General features: G+C 39.4%; 1 protein-coding gene across 1 annotated transcript in view; it reads left to right on the forward strand.

The window, feature by feature from the left end:
* The first annotated feature begins 8,696 nt into the window (after nt 1-8,696).
* The window catches only part of LOC120538983 (TRPM8 channel-associated factor homolog), a 40,350-nt gene continuing 34,694 nt past the window's right edge, over nt 8,697-14,352 (forward strand). Inside the window, exon 1 of the mRNA XM_039768637.1 lies at nt 8,697-8,858. The gene's annotated coding sequence lies outside the window, so the exon portion shown is untranslated. The remainder of the gene's footprint in view (nt 8,859-14,352) is intronic.

Below are 14,352 nucleotides of genomic sequence, written 5' to 3' on the forward strand. Positions count from 1 at the left end.
CGTGCACAAAGCACCCTCCACTCCACAATACTCATATAAATAATCAATAATCAATCACAATACAATCCTTCACTCCCAGACGTGTTGCCACCCTTCCACCCAGCTCAGCTCAATCTCTGGGGTTTCCCATAGTCCTTTTATAGTCCGCGATCCGGAAGTGCTTCTGAACGCGCAGTCCATGTGACTTCCTAGCACTTCCGGGTCAGATAAAAACTCCTCTTCTTCAACCCGGAAGCACGTCATTCCCTTTGTCCATGTGACTCAGATGCACTTCCGGGTTGTAGGGAAAACAATTGTTGTTCCTCTCTGCACCTGCGCCTTCTAGCAGCCCGCGTGGCATCCAGCAGGGCTGTGGATAAAAACTCCATTGTCCATAATTCCCTGCTGGCATTCAGGGCACCTCCATGCTGCAGGGAGGGCTCCACCTGATGGCCTGGGGGTATTGGCCAGGATGACAGGCCGGCCATATTCCACACTGTATTCTTTATGTATAAGAAAGTCTTAATAAGACAAGTGGACCTCACACTATACAGGGCAGGAAAACCCCAAACCTTTGTAAGAGTGTTGTCTCTTCCTTTCTATCGTTCACACCGTTAATAATACTACAGCAAAAAATGAGCACATTTAGCAGCTCCCGTTGTCCAGAATTGTTCACCATAAAGTTCCGTTAAGTTTGACTCATCAATATGTAATTTCTCTGTGAAAACATGAGATTAACAATTTTTCACTACAAACTACATGGGTTAAACAACATATATCTAGGTGCAGTATTCCTTTAAACAAATATATGTATGGAGTAAGAAGATCAAAATAAATGACTTCAGTAAGTACAATACAATGGTCTTTTTTTTTTTAAGTAATGGGAAAGACTAAAAACTGTGATCATGCAGATGTTTACAGATGGGATAATGGAATATAGCATGAGAGAATGGAGAAACTGACTTTAATAGAGGATAAAATAAAATTACTACATAGTAATGATATTTTGCAAAAAAAAAAAGTCTTTCTGCATTAGCATTTCAATGACATTATATTGTTCATCCTACCAAGTCTGAACTTAATTGAGATAAAAAAAAGTTCATATAACCAAGGGGTTTTTTATAAGGCCCACAGCAACATCATATACTTTACAGACAGTTCCTCATGTGCAATGAGTCATTATGTGGCAAGAAAAGTAAGTGGGATTTTGAGTTTGTATGTCTACACCTACAGCAAACACTGAAAAGCTGAGGAAATGTAATATACACACATCATGGACTCTTTTAATCTCTCTAGACAGCCATGAGCAAATTAGAATGCCAAAGGGAGTATTCCTTATTCCTTTATAAAACACCTTGAGGTAATGTTTTGATAAAAAGTGGTGCAATAAAGAAATTAAAGTGATAATCAGTCAGACCAACTACAGACTTCCTCATGTGTTCTTTTGGTACAACGTTTAATGAGCTGTTGTCTACCTGAGAGATTGGCCTTTTAATTTTCCTTTCATGTTATCTTTTTCTGTTTTAGTTGTCTTCTTGGAGAATCAACTAAATAATGACAATTTAAAAAACAATATCAAGCATGCTGCATACCCAAGTCGCACCTCTTGAGCACAGATACACACACATTTTCTCTTCCATTTTTTTACTGATTTCCCATTAAGTAGGTTGCAAGAGTTATTTATCTAAAAAGTAACATAGGACTATATGGTTACCTAACTTTCACCAAAAATATAAAAGGTTATGATACTTCATATAATATGAACCAAGGAGGTCACTAAAGATATTTGTTAATAGTTGTAGATGTATGACTGCAAATTGCCCCAGCATGAGTGAGGGTGAATGTACGTGTGTGTGTGTTTGTGTGTGTGCAATTAGCTATATCCCATTCAGGGCTGGTTATCACGGTGCAGTTACTGCTACTCACCTCCTTAGAAATTGGATTGGTATGTAAAATTCAATTCTAATTCCAAATTGATGAAAGATGATGTCACAAAAGTAAGATATGTTTTGGAAAAAATAAGTACGATTTTTTTGGATTAGGTGGAGTAGTGGCTCTGAGGCTAAGGATCTGTTCTGGTGTCTAGAAGGTTGCCTAAAAGGTATGCTACTCCATTTGAGCCTTAAGCATGGCCCTTAATCTGAAAATTGCTCCAGCAGGTCTGTACAATGGCTGACCCTGCACTCTTACCCCTCAAAATACAGGGTTGAGCATCTGATTTTCCAACCAGCACAGATCTGTGGGTATGCTATATTAGCATTGTAATAACATATAAATTGGGATGGACACTATAGCTTTCATCTGCATCTGTCGCACTGTTTTCTGTATTATTTGTATCGTTACATTATTCATGGCTTGATCCGTATCTCTCCCCCTCTTTACTTTGCTCTTCTTCATTCAGTTTGTCATTGCCTCATCAAAGTAGTAGTAAAGAGAACTCTTTTCTCTCCTTCGTGTAATCCAGTGCACCTAACCTGCACCAACCCATTTTCTAGACAGCATATGGGGGAATAGTCTCGTGGTGACGTGATCTGTGTACTGAGTGAACACATACCCTTTTTAAACTTCAAAACTGCATTGTTTTTTATATATGCATAGGAGACAGCTTAAGGGCTCTGGTGATGGTAATTACACACCAAACCTGGGGTTGATGCTGTACTTTAATGCCTTGTCTCTTCCTTCCTCTGCAGAACAAAAGATTGACAACCACCCCACCGCTAATGTCACTTCCATTGACTGCACTCCTGGACCCACTGCTTGCTGCCAAGTGACTATATAACCTGGGAACAGGCCATCTTGTTCTCAGTTCTGTTTTGAATTCGCATCTGGAAAGATGTCTGCTCAAACTATTGCAAGTTGCATTATTGTGCATTCTTTCATATTATACTTATATATGGTCTGGAATCCCTACAGATTTTATTTTTTCTCCAGCCGTCTGGAGTTTTTTTGTTTTTTCTGTCCCCCCTGGCCATTGAACCTTACTCTTATTCGATGTTAATGTTGATTTATTTTGTTTTATAATTGTGTCTTTCATTTTTCTATTCTTTAATATTTAAAGCACTTTGAGCTACTGTTTGTATGAAAATGTGCTATATAAATAAATGTTGTTACTGAGTTTTCCACAGTGATACCCCAACTCTTTCACTTTGCTGTGTCTTCTTTTTACAATACTAGGGGGCTCCGCCTCCTGCTCACTTTGCTCGCACACCCGCTGGTTTTGTTTACTGGATATACAATTAAAAAAGATTGTTAGTTTCATGGGAATTGTTACACATGCATTATTTTCACTTTATTTTAAAACTTTTGTAAAAACAATACTTTATTTCCGGACCCGGGCGTGGTTGCATCACTTTCTTGCAGGACATATAATGCTGCTCGTGTCATGAAGTGAGTGTGGCTGAACGCACGCTATGGAGATGCCGTCGGATCATCTGCTGTCTTTCTGCTGTTGGCGAGCTGCCTGTTCTGCTTGTCTTGCTGCCTGATCATTTCAAAGCCTGTACAGCAGCTCTCCTTTTGCCACTTCGCATCTCTGTCGCTTGTGTTGTAACGGCAGGGGGGTGGGAGGGCGAGGGTTAGTTTGGTTGAATGCACGCTAAGGAGAAGCATTCTGATCATCTGCAGGCTTTTTGCTGCTGGCGAGCTGCGTGTTTTGCTTGTCTCTTGTCGTTGTTTTAAGAGCTGGGAGCACATGAAGCATGTATGCCAACAGCAATCCAATAACTGCTAGGTTAGATGTCCGTGGACTTGTTTTAAATGACGTCTCACTGCCTTGTCTTGTGTGACGTTGTAAACACAATACAGTACTTGTCCTTTATTTCCGGCCCCGGCGTGGTTAAATCTCTTTCTCAGGATGTATAATGCTGCTCGCGTTGTCAGGGGGCGGCTGAACGCATGCTAAGGAGGTGCAGTTGCGCTGCTATCAGTCTTCTGTGCTGTACTCCATCCTCCCTCAATCGGACCTAACAGTCACTTAAAACAAAAAAGGCTTGAACCTGGCTGGAACGCTACAATACTTTTGAATTTTACTGCTTTCATATGCTTTACCATCCTCTGCATATGTATCATGCCTTCGTTTGTTTGAGCCTTTCGAATTATTAAAGCTTTCATAATTTCTTATCTGCCTTTTTTTCTCTCCAACGCTTTTGGGTCTCTTTTCTCTGCGCTGCTCTTTCTTCTTCTTTCATTGACGTTTCATCTAGAACGCATTGTCCTTATACGCTTTATATGTACTGAGAGCACAGGATCTGTGTGTGCTATGTGCCTTTGCCAAGTGTTATTTGATATTGTTTGCGTCTCGCGGGTCTTTTAAGTGTCTTCCGAGAACTTCCGAGAAGAACACGTATCGTTGCCCTGCTTTTCCTTTCCAGGATTTTTTATATAATAGAGAGATATGTGTATATATACTGTATATAGGAGTGAAGGTCTGTGATATGGTTTGCATATTTGTAGCTGGAAATCCACAAAGAGATAAAATGAATCACATATCTTAAAATACCTTTTATTTCTACGCTTTCGACTCCTATCAGGAATCATCATCAGAGGAGCATGATTATACTTACAGGAATCTAAGGCAATATATAGAAAGGGGTTAGATGTAGGGGGTTTGATGAAGTGGGGTTTGGAAGATGCTAGTCATAAAGTCTTATTTATTATTTGCATGTTCTTCTTTTCCTGCGGTGGGCTGGTGCCCTGCCCAGGGTTTGTTTCCTGCCTTGCACCCTGTGCTGGCTGGGATTGGCTCCGGCGGGCCCCGTGACCCTGTAGTTAGGATATAGTGGGTTGGATAGTGGATGGATGGATATTCTTCTTTTCAAGACTGCATATGTTGGGTTCCAAATGTCTGTTAATTGTATTTTCATTGTATGCATTGTAACATTTCAGCCTATTCTCTGGAACTTTTAGTATTAGCCTTGAATATCACTTGCACTGAGTCCCATTTAAATGTGTGCCTGGTTGAACTTGTATGCGTATAAATCAGAGACTGTGGGTCCTTTCTTTTGACCACATTGTGATGTTCCTGTATACGTATGGCAAGTGTTTTCGATGTTTGTCTCACATATAAAGCCGGGCATGAATTTCATGGTATGCTGTATACCGCTGTCATACACATGCGGAAGGGAGGTAGCTAGAAGGAGGAAAAGAAGGCAATTCCACGCCAGGTCAGGGGGTGGCATAGTGCAGTAAACCTTTCTCTTTAATCTCTGCAGACCAGACATCGGAAATTCTGCCTGATTCCGATGATGTCACTCCTAGTTCTGGACAGATGACATCACTTCCGGTTCCGGGCCCCAAGAACGTCACTTCCAGCTCCAGCACCCCGATGATGTCACTTCTGCCAACCTGCTTTAAAAGCCAGACAACCTCCACTTGTATTCAGTTCTGTTATTGGACTCAACCAAGTATATGGGTGGCTGCCCCAAACCTCTTTTTGGTGTCAAGATCTATTCATTTTTACACCGTGTTCCGTATCTCTGCTGCTGATTTCTTACTTTTAGCATGCACAGGTTTGTAGGTTTGTGCGCTAGTTTGATGTCTGATCTGGGCAAGATGCATGCTGTACCTTCAGATACCCTATGATGATAATGAAGTGTGTGTCAGGTGGGATGGGAATAAGGTTGGAGTTGATTGCAGGGTTCTTTGACGTCTCCTATGCAAGCATTGTCCGATGATTGTCTTTAGGTAGCCATTTGATGTGAACAGTTGGAAAAGCTAACACCTTTCATTCTCTCTGGTCTCTTTGGTATTACAATGGGTGTGAACTCTTCTGAACAGAGTCTTAACACAGCTCCATTTATACAATAATGGGTGATTGTTAACAAAGTGTAATATTTTGTCTGCATAACATTTCTTATGATAAACACCTGCATTTATATTATGCTTTCTATTAAGATTTACAACAATGCTGTTAAATAGACTTTTTCAAGCCCCCCATTTGGGTGAAGCTCCACCACTAGTCTGTGGTAGAAATTAAACCAAATTAGCAAGAAATCACACAGTGACTCACCTTTCATACCATTTTAGCTGAATAAGTGAGTTGCTGTCTCTCATCGTCTCTCTTTGTATTGTAGTGCCTGTCCCATTTGCTTTCCAGTTTAATGGTAGCCTAATTAGAAGGTTGAGATAATACTAATACTACTGCCATAACCCATTGTCTAGTAATTGAACATAGTTTTATTTACCCACAAATAGTTATACTGTATATTGTTTGCTGTTTATAGACAGTAGTGATAAAATGCATGTCTGTGAAAGATTATTTTCTTGCCTTAAGTCTGACATAATATGCTGCAGAAATCTGTGTGACAATTCCCTCACGGAAGCAACACAAACACAGACAGAGTTAAAGTTTATTATTTGTTAAAAGGTGTTGTAAGTTACACTAAAGCATTGTCACAATGTGGCTGCTAGGTGGCACTGTTGCTCACCTTTACCCCAACAGACAGTACGCAAGACACGGAATAAAATCACTAAGAAGTAAATTTTAATTGCTACTTCTTTCAGTGTGGAGCACCAAAGCACCACAACCATCACAATAAACAATAATCAATAATCACAATACAATTCTCTCCTCCCAGCAGCTTTGTCACACTCCCTCCCAACTCCGGCTCATCTGCTGGGTCTCATCCTTGACCCGGAAGTGCTCCTCCTCTTCTTCGAAGTCAAATTACACATCATCAGTTTTTAAACAGTACGCAAGTACTGTGGGCTTCCGTCCTCCTGACTCTGAAGTACTTCCAGGTTGTAGGAAAAGAAGGAGTCCCAAGGTCCTTTATGAGTTCCCCCTGGCAGCACCCATGGCACCCAACAAGGCAGCGAAAACGGACTCCATGTCTCAGGATGGCTTGAGGGAATCCGGGGCACAGCTACCGTCCAGGGGAGCTGCCACCTAGCGTCCTGGGGGAGGCAGTGTGCTGAAAAGGCTGCCTTCCTCTACTCTTCCAGTTCAGGGACGTCCCGGCCAGATTAACCTGCCTACTGTCTATCACAGCATCTTTTGCAAAAATAGGGTAGGGGAATTTAGCCTTGTGTATGGATTACAATCAGGGCATAATGGGGTGCAATGGCAGCAGGTAAGAAAGTCTCAGTCTTATATGCATTCAGTCCATTGTGATGGTTTTCATGAATAAACTGTCACAACTAAGCAGAACCTAAAAGTAGCGTTGTGTTTTCAGATCTAGTTCTTTGGATATTCAGGAGAATGACCAGCTTAGAGTTCATTCAAAAGTTAATTACAGCTTACGGTGGATGAAAAGATCAGGTGGTCTTACTGTGTGCAGGATATATGACATTGTGGAATATTTGGCATAACTAAGTAGAAAAGAATTATGTTTTTTTTTTCTTAAGGTAAGAACTAACCCTGGTTTGTCAAGAATAAATATTAAATGAGATTGTCATGTCATCTTTTAACCTGCTTAATCTACATCAGTGTCACCTGGAGCATACACTACATAGTAAAGGTGCAAGGCAGGAACAAACACTGGACAGGGTGCCAGTCCATCGCAGGGCAAACTCACACACACACACACACACACACCCACTAAGGCCAATTTAGCATTACCAGTTCAACTAAACCAGGAGTGTTGAACTTTGGGGATGGTGGGCTGCAGTGGCTGCTGGTTTTCATTCTAACCCTTTTCCTAATCGGTTCATTTTAATAGCCCTGTTTTTAAGGATTCAGTCATCGGAATTGTTTCTTTTCTTCATTAAATGACAACCACACAGAAATGAGACGTGAAACGAGCCGACAGCTGAATCGGGGCTTCAAAATCTAACCAATTTCACTCCAATCATTTTCTTAATGAGAAGCCGATTCTTGCTGTTAATTAAACCCATTATTTAATTCCATGGCCTGTTGTTGCTCTCATTCTGCCACAGCAGACATTTTGAAAACTGTTGATCTTTCGTTTTTTTCTAAGAAAATCATCAACATGTTTTGGTGAACTGAGACATCAACCTCGCCGAGACCATCGCCTTTCTTTATTTTCAGATATTGTGTGATGGGCGCAGGTGAGCTGGTCATGTGGCGGCTTGTTTTGTGTCTCACTATTATTTGGATGCTAATTAAGGAAAGAGAGACAACTAAGGGGTTTGAATCAAGTTAATTAAAACTAAGGCAAAATAAATTAATTAGCAGACAAAACTGGCCACTAATTAAGAAGATGGTTAGAATGAAAACCTGAGGCCCTCCAGGACAGGAGTTTGACACCCGTGAGCTAAACTGTAAGTCTTTGGACTGTGGGAGGAAACCCACACAGACATGGGTAGAACATGTAAACTTCACGCAGGAAAAATCCACAACTCAAACCCTAGCCTTTTTATTATAAGGCAGTAGCAATACCAGGGCTTCCCTTAAATGAGATTAAAAAATATATTAAGCGCGATAAAAGTGTGCGTTTGGTTCTGTTTTGAACACTAATATTCAGACTATTCTGCAAGTTGTCAATTATCATATATGATAAAGATTTCAATGCTAATAAACATTTGCATTGAATCATTGTTTGCTTTTTGACTGTTTGGACAACACAGAATTCAATATTGAACTAAGGATGGCTGTAGAAAGTTGACTGTTCCCCGCCTATGCCAGAATCAAGATGAGCAAGGTGGTGAGTGGCATGTCTCTTGTCTAACCACATTAGGAACTGTCGCTGCTAGAAATATGTGAAATGCAGTCTGACTGGTTGAGCTGCTTTCATTAATTCTCATGGGCACCGCCCTGACTTCTGAAAGCAAAAAGCAGGCAGTAGGTGTGTTGAAGACCTACAAGTTTTAAATACACTCAAGTCTGTTTACTTTAAAAGCATTTGAGGTAGGCTCCCCCTCAAGACAAATCATTCACTTATTTCTTCCCCCTTTACAGCTGCAGGGATCTTCAAAAAACGGTAAGTTTATTTTATTAATTTTTTTTCCACTTGTCTGTTAAACTGAAAAAAATATATCTCTCATGTGATTGACAGGGAGGCATGTCTTTGGTGGAAACCAAACTTGTTCATGCATGAGCCGATAGATAAATGATGTTTCATAAGGGCACTTACTCACTGCTGGTTTTTACACTTCATAAGCAATTACATTCAGTAAGTTTGGATATCTGAGCCTGTTAACAAATATATTTTCTGAAGGCCAGGTTGACTATGTACTGCAGTACATTTCTATACACTTTACAAATGCAGTATTATGGCATGTGATGTATATTTAGTTTATTTCCTTGTATAGCGCTCTTCAATGAGTGCAGACTCAGAGCACGACAAATGCAAGTGAAAACTTTACAAATGACTAATTACAGAATGAGTGCAAATAAACAGATTTGTTTAATCACACAGGAAAACAAAAGATTTTGAAGCTGATTAACCTAACAATATCTGTCAATTAATTAATTAATTAAACATTCATATTTAGTGTTACTATAAGCTTAGAATCTTTAGAGACAAAACAGTTATGTGAGAAATGACCAATGGATTGGTGTGCATGTATCATTTTGGATTTCACTTCATGAAAACTACTGGACAAAAAAATTCCTAGAAGAAATATTTAAACTGTACCTAGGTATTTAAGTAAGAGGATTTACAGTGCAAGCTCGGTGATAATGCATCATGAAGACATGTCAACTGTATACCTGGTTTCACTTATCCTTGTTACTTTTCTAAATAGTGATTTAATGATACTTTTTTAAACAGCAGAAAAACATGGATTCTGGCTCACTTATGTAGGGCTACAGGCAGTTACGGGGTCTTTCCTTTCTTTCATCTCCTTGTTATCCATCCATCCATCCATTATCCAACCCGCTCTATCCTAACTACAGGGTCACGGGGGTCTGCTGGAGCCAATCCCAGCCAACACAGGGCGCAAGGCAGGAAACAAACCCTGGGCAGGGTGCCAGCACACCGCAGGGCATCTCCTTGTTATTTATGATCTAATTATAGGCTGTACTTAACAAGCCTAACTTTGTACCAGGAGCAACAAAAGAAAATTTCACTCTGGGTAGGTCAGCTGCACATCACAACATATGAACTGACACACAATCACTTACATGTTGTTATCTAGATACGACTCGAAGTGTACAATACACGTCTTTGGAAGGAGGCATGTCAACTCTACATGGAAGACCTGCCTGCCTAAAATCTAACTAGGGACCAAAAATGAGGTGGTTACACTCACTGCTGCTCCTGTATATTATTGAGTCCTTGATTTTCTTCAATACCTGACACACATTTCTTCTCTTTATATCTTTTTGATCCAATCTGTGACTATACTACCTATGGGAAATGGGGTTTTATTATTAGAATGCGTTTTAGGATCTTTGTCCTGTAGAGTGCAAAGTAAAATGTTACGTAAACTAAAAAATAATTAACTCATTAAAGATCCATGGCAGTATTGCAAGGTACTAAAAAACGCAGCACTTGATTGTGTTGTGGATCATGCTTTCATGAAAGTACTTTCTGTGTCAAATTGGTATGTCCTATTTATATTACTTAATAATTACTATTATTACTTAATATTTACTTGACTTTCCCCTGGCTACTTAGTTTTACTCTCCCAGTCCAAAGAAGTTTCCTTTGGTTGTTCATCAACTATGAAACAGCCAATGTTGAGGTCCTGTGGATATGAGTGTATGGCCTGTGATGGACTGCCATTCTGTCTCTGGTGGTTTCCTATTATCAAAACAGAAGCTTTTGTGCAGAACTTAAAAAAAAATAAGCAGATAATTAATTGTCATATTTAGTTGCCATGTTTTCATGTGGTTTGAAGCCTTTATGAACTGCAACAAATTGCTTTTAGTACTATAGGAAACCATAATTCTGAATGTGTTTAGCTGGCATATGACTGTAAATGCTTCAGAAGAATATAGAAATAAAATCAGTCAGTTAGACTCAAGTCCTCTGTTTCCCTGACCAGAAAAAAACAAGTTTTGAAAAAGAAGTTGTGCAGAGAGAGCACAGAGTGTCTCTTACTGTAACAATGGCTTTCTGATTAACCTAAAAGCAATGCTGTAATAGGTTACAATTTGATACAAACCTTAACCTTATAAGACGGTCAGAAGATCAATGATTGATGGACGGATATTATTATGACTGTGATTACTACAATTGTAAGGATCTATTTCTAATTCATTCCTGTTTATAGTTATTTTTTACATCATTTGCCCAATATTTTCATCTATAGTGATTATGTCTGGGAAGTAAAATCTCCTGAATAAGTTAAGGGAAGGTTTTGAGTTCAAGTTTAACCAAACAGGAAAAACAGGATTTCATACTTATGTCCGCCATAGCGATAGTATTTCATTTTGAAGGACAGAGTATCTAATACAGGTGGAGGAATAAAACCTTGAATGAAGATTCAAATGTGCTTTGAAAGCTTCAAATAAAAACTAAATTAATTATAGGCAAGAAAGGAACAATGCTCTTTTTTGAAAATAAAAAATGTGAATGATGTACTTCCTCATAATGTCTCAACAATATTTTACAAAGAAAATTTTACCATCAGTAATTTTTTTGTAGTTGTTCTGAATGTATTTGGGGCATTGTTGTTATTGTTAGTTATCACATGTCTACATTTTATAAGCTTATGTGAAAGCTAAATTTCTTTTTGGGAGAAATAAAGTACTATCTATCTATCTATCTATCTATCTATCTATCTATCTATCTATCTATCTATCTATCTATCTATCTATCTATCTATCTATCTATCTAATAGATGATGGCAAGCACAAATCATAGGTCAGACATGCATACTCAAAATCCAAAAGTGTAACAAGTCCAGTCTATAAATTATAAAACAGGAACATCTTCTACCAGCTCTCTGAAGAATAATATAAAAAATTTGGACATGAGCGTCAGTAGGTTTTGTGCCTTATGAACCAAGTTACCGGAAATATTCTATAACATTTCAATAATTATTTACCGCTCTGATGCTGATCGAGGTCAGTACGATAGCAATTGACAAGAAGAATTCATAATTAATCGCAGCATTACGGTATTTGAGGGTTCCTCTAGAGTGCCTCTTTCTCTTGCACGATTTGCCTCAAACACTAATAATAAGATCATAAGAGGCCTATGTTTCAGGTTTGGTAGTTTTTCTTCCAACTGTTTTAGCTCTAGACCATGACACACAGAGACACACACAGTGTTTTCAGTATCAGGGGACCATAAAACATCGAGATCTGTTGAAAACCGGAGATTGAACTTTTTGACAAATTTAATATTTTTGCTCTTTCCCCATTTGCTTCCCGGGTCCACCCTGCATGGAGTTTGCATGTTCTCCCCGTGTCTGTGTGGGTTTCCTCTGGGTACTCCGGTTTCCTCCCACAGTCCAAAGACATGCTGATTAGGTGCAGTGGTGATTCTAAATTGTCCCTAGTGTGTGCTTGGTGTGTGGGTGTGTGCGCGCCCTGCGGTGGGCTGGCGCCCTGCCCGGGGTTTGTTTCCTGCCTTATGCCCTGTGTTGGCTGGTTTTGGCTCCAGCAGACTCCTGTGACCCTGTAGTTAGGATATAGCGTGTTGGATAATGGATGAATGCTCTTTCCCCATAGATGATAGGTTATGGGAGGGCACAAAGCAAAAATGAAGAACAACATTCTTCATCCAAGTATACTGCTTACAGATGGCTGGAACTCTCTCAAATTTGCCTTACAAAGCCATGCAGTTGTCATATAAATACATTTCAAATGGCAAAAACACTAAATTTGCCTTTTAAGCTCTTCCAGAATTCTAACATACTGATACAAAGCTGGCTGCATATTATACTAATATTTGTAGTGTATTTACCTCAACACACATTCTCCCATCCATCCATTTCTAAGCCTGCTTAATCCAGATCAGGGGTGCGTGGACCACAGCTTATCCCTGCAGCAGTGGGCACAAGGCAGGAATTAAACCTGGATGGGATGCTGCCAAGTTTCCTCTCAGCTTAAGCTGCATGAGATTTTATAAGTGTACCTGGAGACAACACCTGCCCAAATTTGCAAGCTGGCATAGTGCTTGCAAATATTTATAGTGTATATACTATGCCAAACATCTCTAAAACACACAGTGCTGGCAAACATTACCCAAAGGAAGAAAAGTAAAATAACAGACAGGTAAATGTGCAAATGTCTCAAAATTTTCATTTTAGTTATACCATAATCCTGTCAACATAATGAAACATGTATTTCTGCACACATTATTTACAATAGAAGTAAGTTAATATTTTATTTGAACAGAACCTTACCTTTTGTAAAGTCTAAAATCCTTATACAGTAGTGTGCTTATATGTGCTTTTCCATCTGGCTGTTCTGCTGTCTCACTGTCAAAAAAATATTTTCTTTGTTTTAACACCCATATTTGTACACATTAACAGAGAGTCTTACATGTTTTAAATTTATTATTATTATAATTTGAACAAATAATATAGATTAGAGTAGGCGGACAGTTCTGAATGACAAACATAAAGAGCTAAGTACAGTACTAAGCTTAGAAGGAAAAACTGATGGGGCAGTCATTTAGGAACCTCTCACTGAGACATAGACTTGTAAGACTTTGTACAGAACATTAGTGCAATTGTGACAAGAAGAGGCCATTCAGTGCAATAAGCTTGTCTATCCTATTAATCTCAATGAAGTCAACATCTGAAAGTTTCTGAAGTCCTACACTCCCCCACACTTCTTGGAAATTTTATGTGAAGAAAAAATTACTTTTTGTAATATGGACACCACAGGGCTCCAAGTGAGGCCTCACTAGTGTGTTACATAACTTAAGCATAACCTTCCTGACTTACACTTCGCAGATTGTGATATATAATTTAATATCCTATAAGTCTAAGCTAAATTAAAAAGTAAATGCAATTTTAAAATAACTCAGTAACTGCAATGGATAGAAGCTGATGCAATATAAGACGTTCATGATGGCTCATGGGTAGTTTGAACACACAGAGCACAGCGCTCTGCTGTTAGTCTAGCTGAAGCCAAGGTCAAATGAACACGAATGCTCCTCTGTGGGATTACATCATTGCTGAACAGCACACCATTGTCAGATTTCATGGGGCAGAGGAAGTGAAACCTGAAAATGAACCCTGCAATTTGCAGCAAAAGAAGAGGAATACTGTCAAAAACAGTCTTGCTGCTCCATGCCAATGCACATCCCCATGCTGCAATGGTGGAGGCAATACAACAGCTGCGATTTGAACATCCTCCACATCCCCTGTACAGCTCTGATCTAGCACCGTGCAACTATCACATCTTCGTCCCACTTCAAAAGACTCTACACGGTCCCAGGTGCATCTTTGATGATGAAGGTAAAGAAGCAGTGCAGACCTGGATTCGGGGGCAGCCAAAAGCTTCTTCTCCCTAGGAATGAAGAAGTTAATGACACTATGCAAGAAGTGAATCGACCTGCAGGAAGATTA

The sequence above is a fragment of the Polypterus senegalus genome, chromosome 11 (assembly GCF_016835505.1).
Source record: "Polypterus senegalus isolate Bchr_013 chromosome 11, ASM1683550v1, whole genome shotgun sequence".
Lineage (NCBI taxonomy): Eukaryota > Metazoa > Chordata > Cladistia > Polypteriformes > Polypteridae > Polypterus > Polypterus senegalus.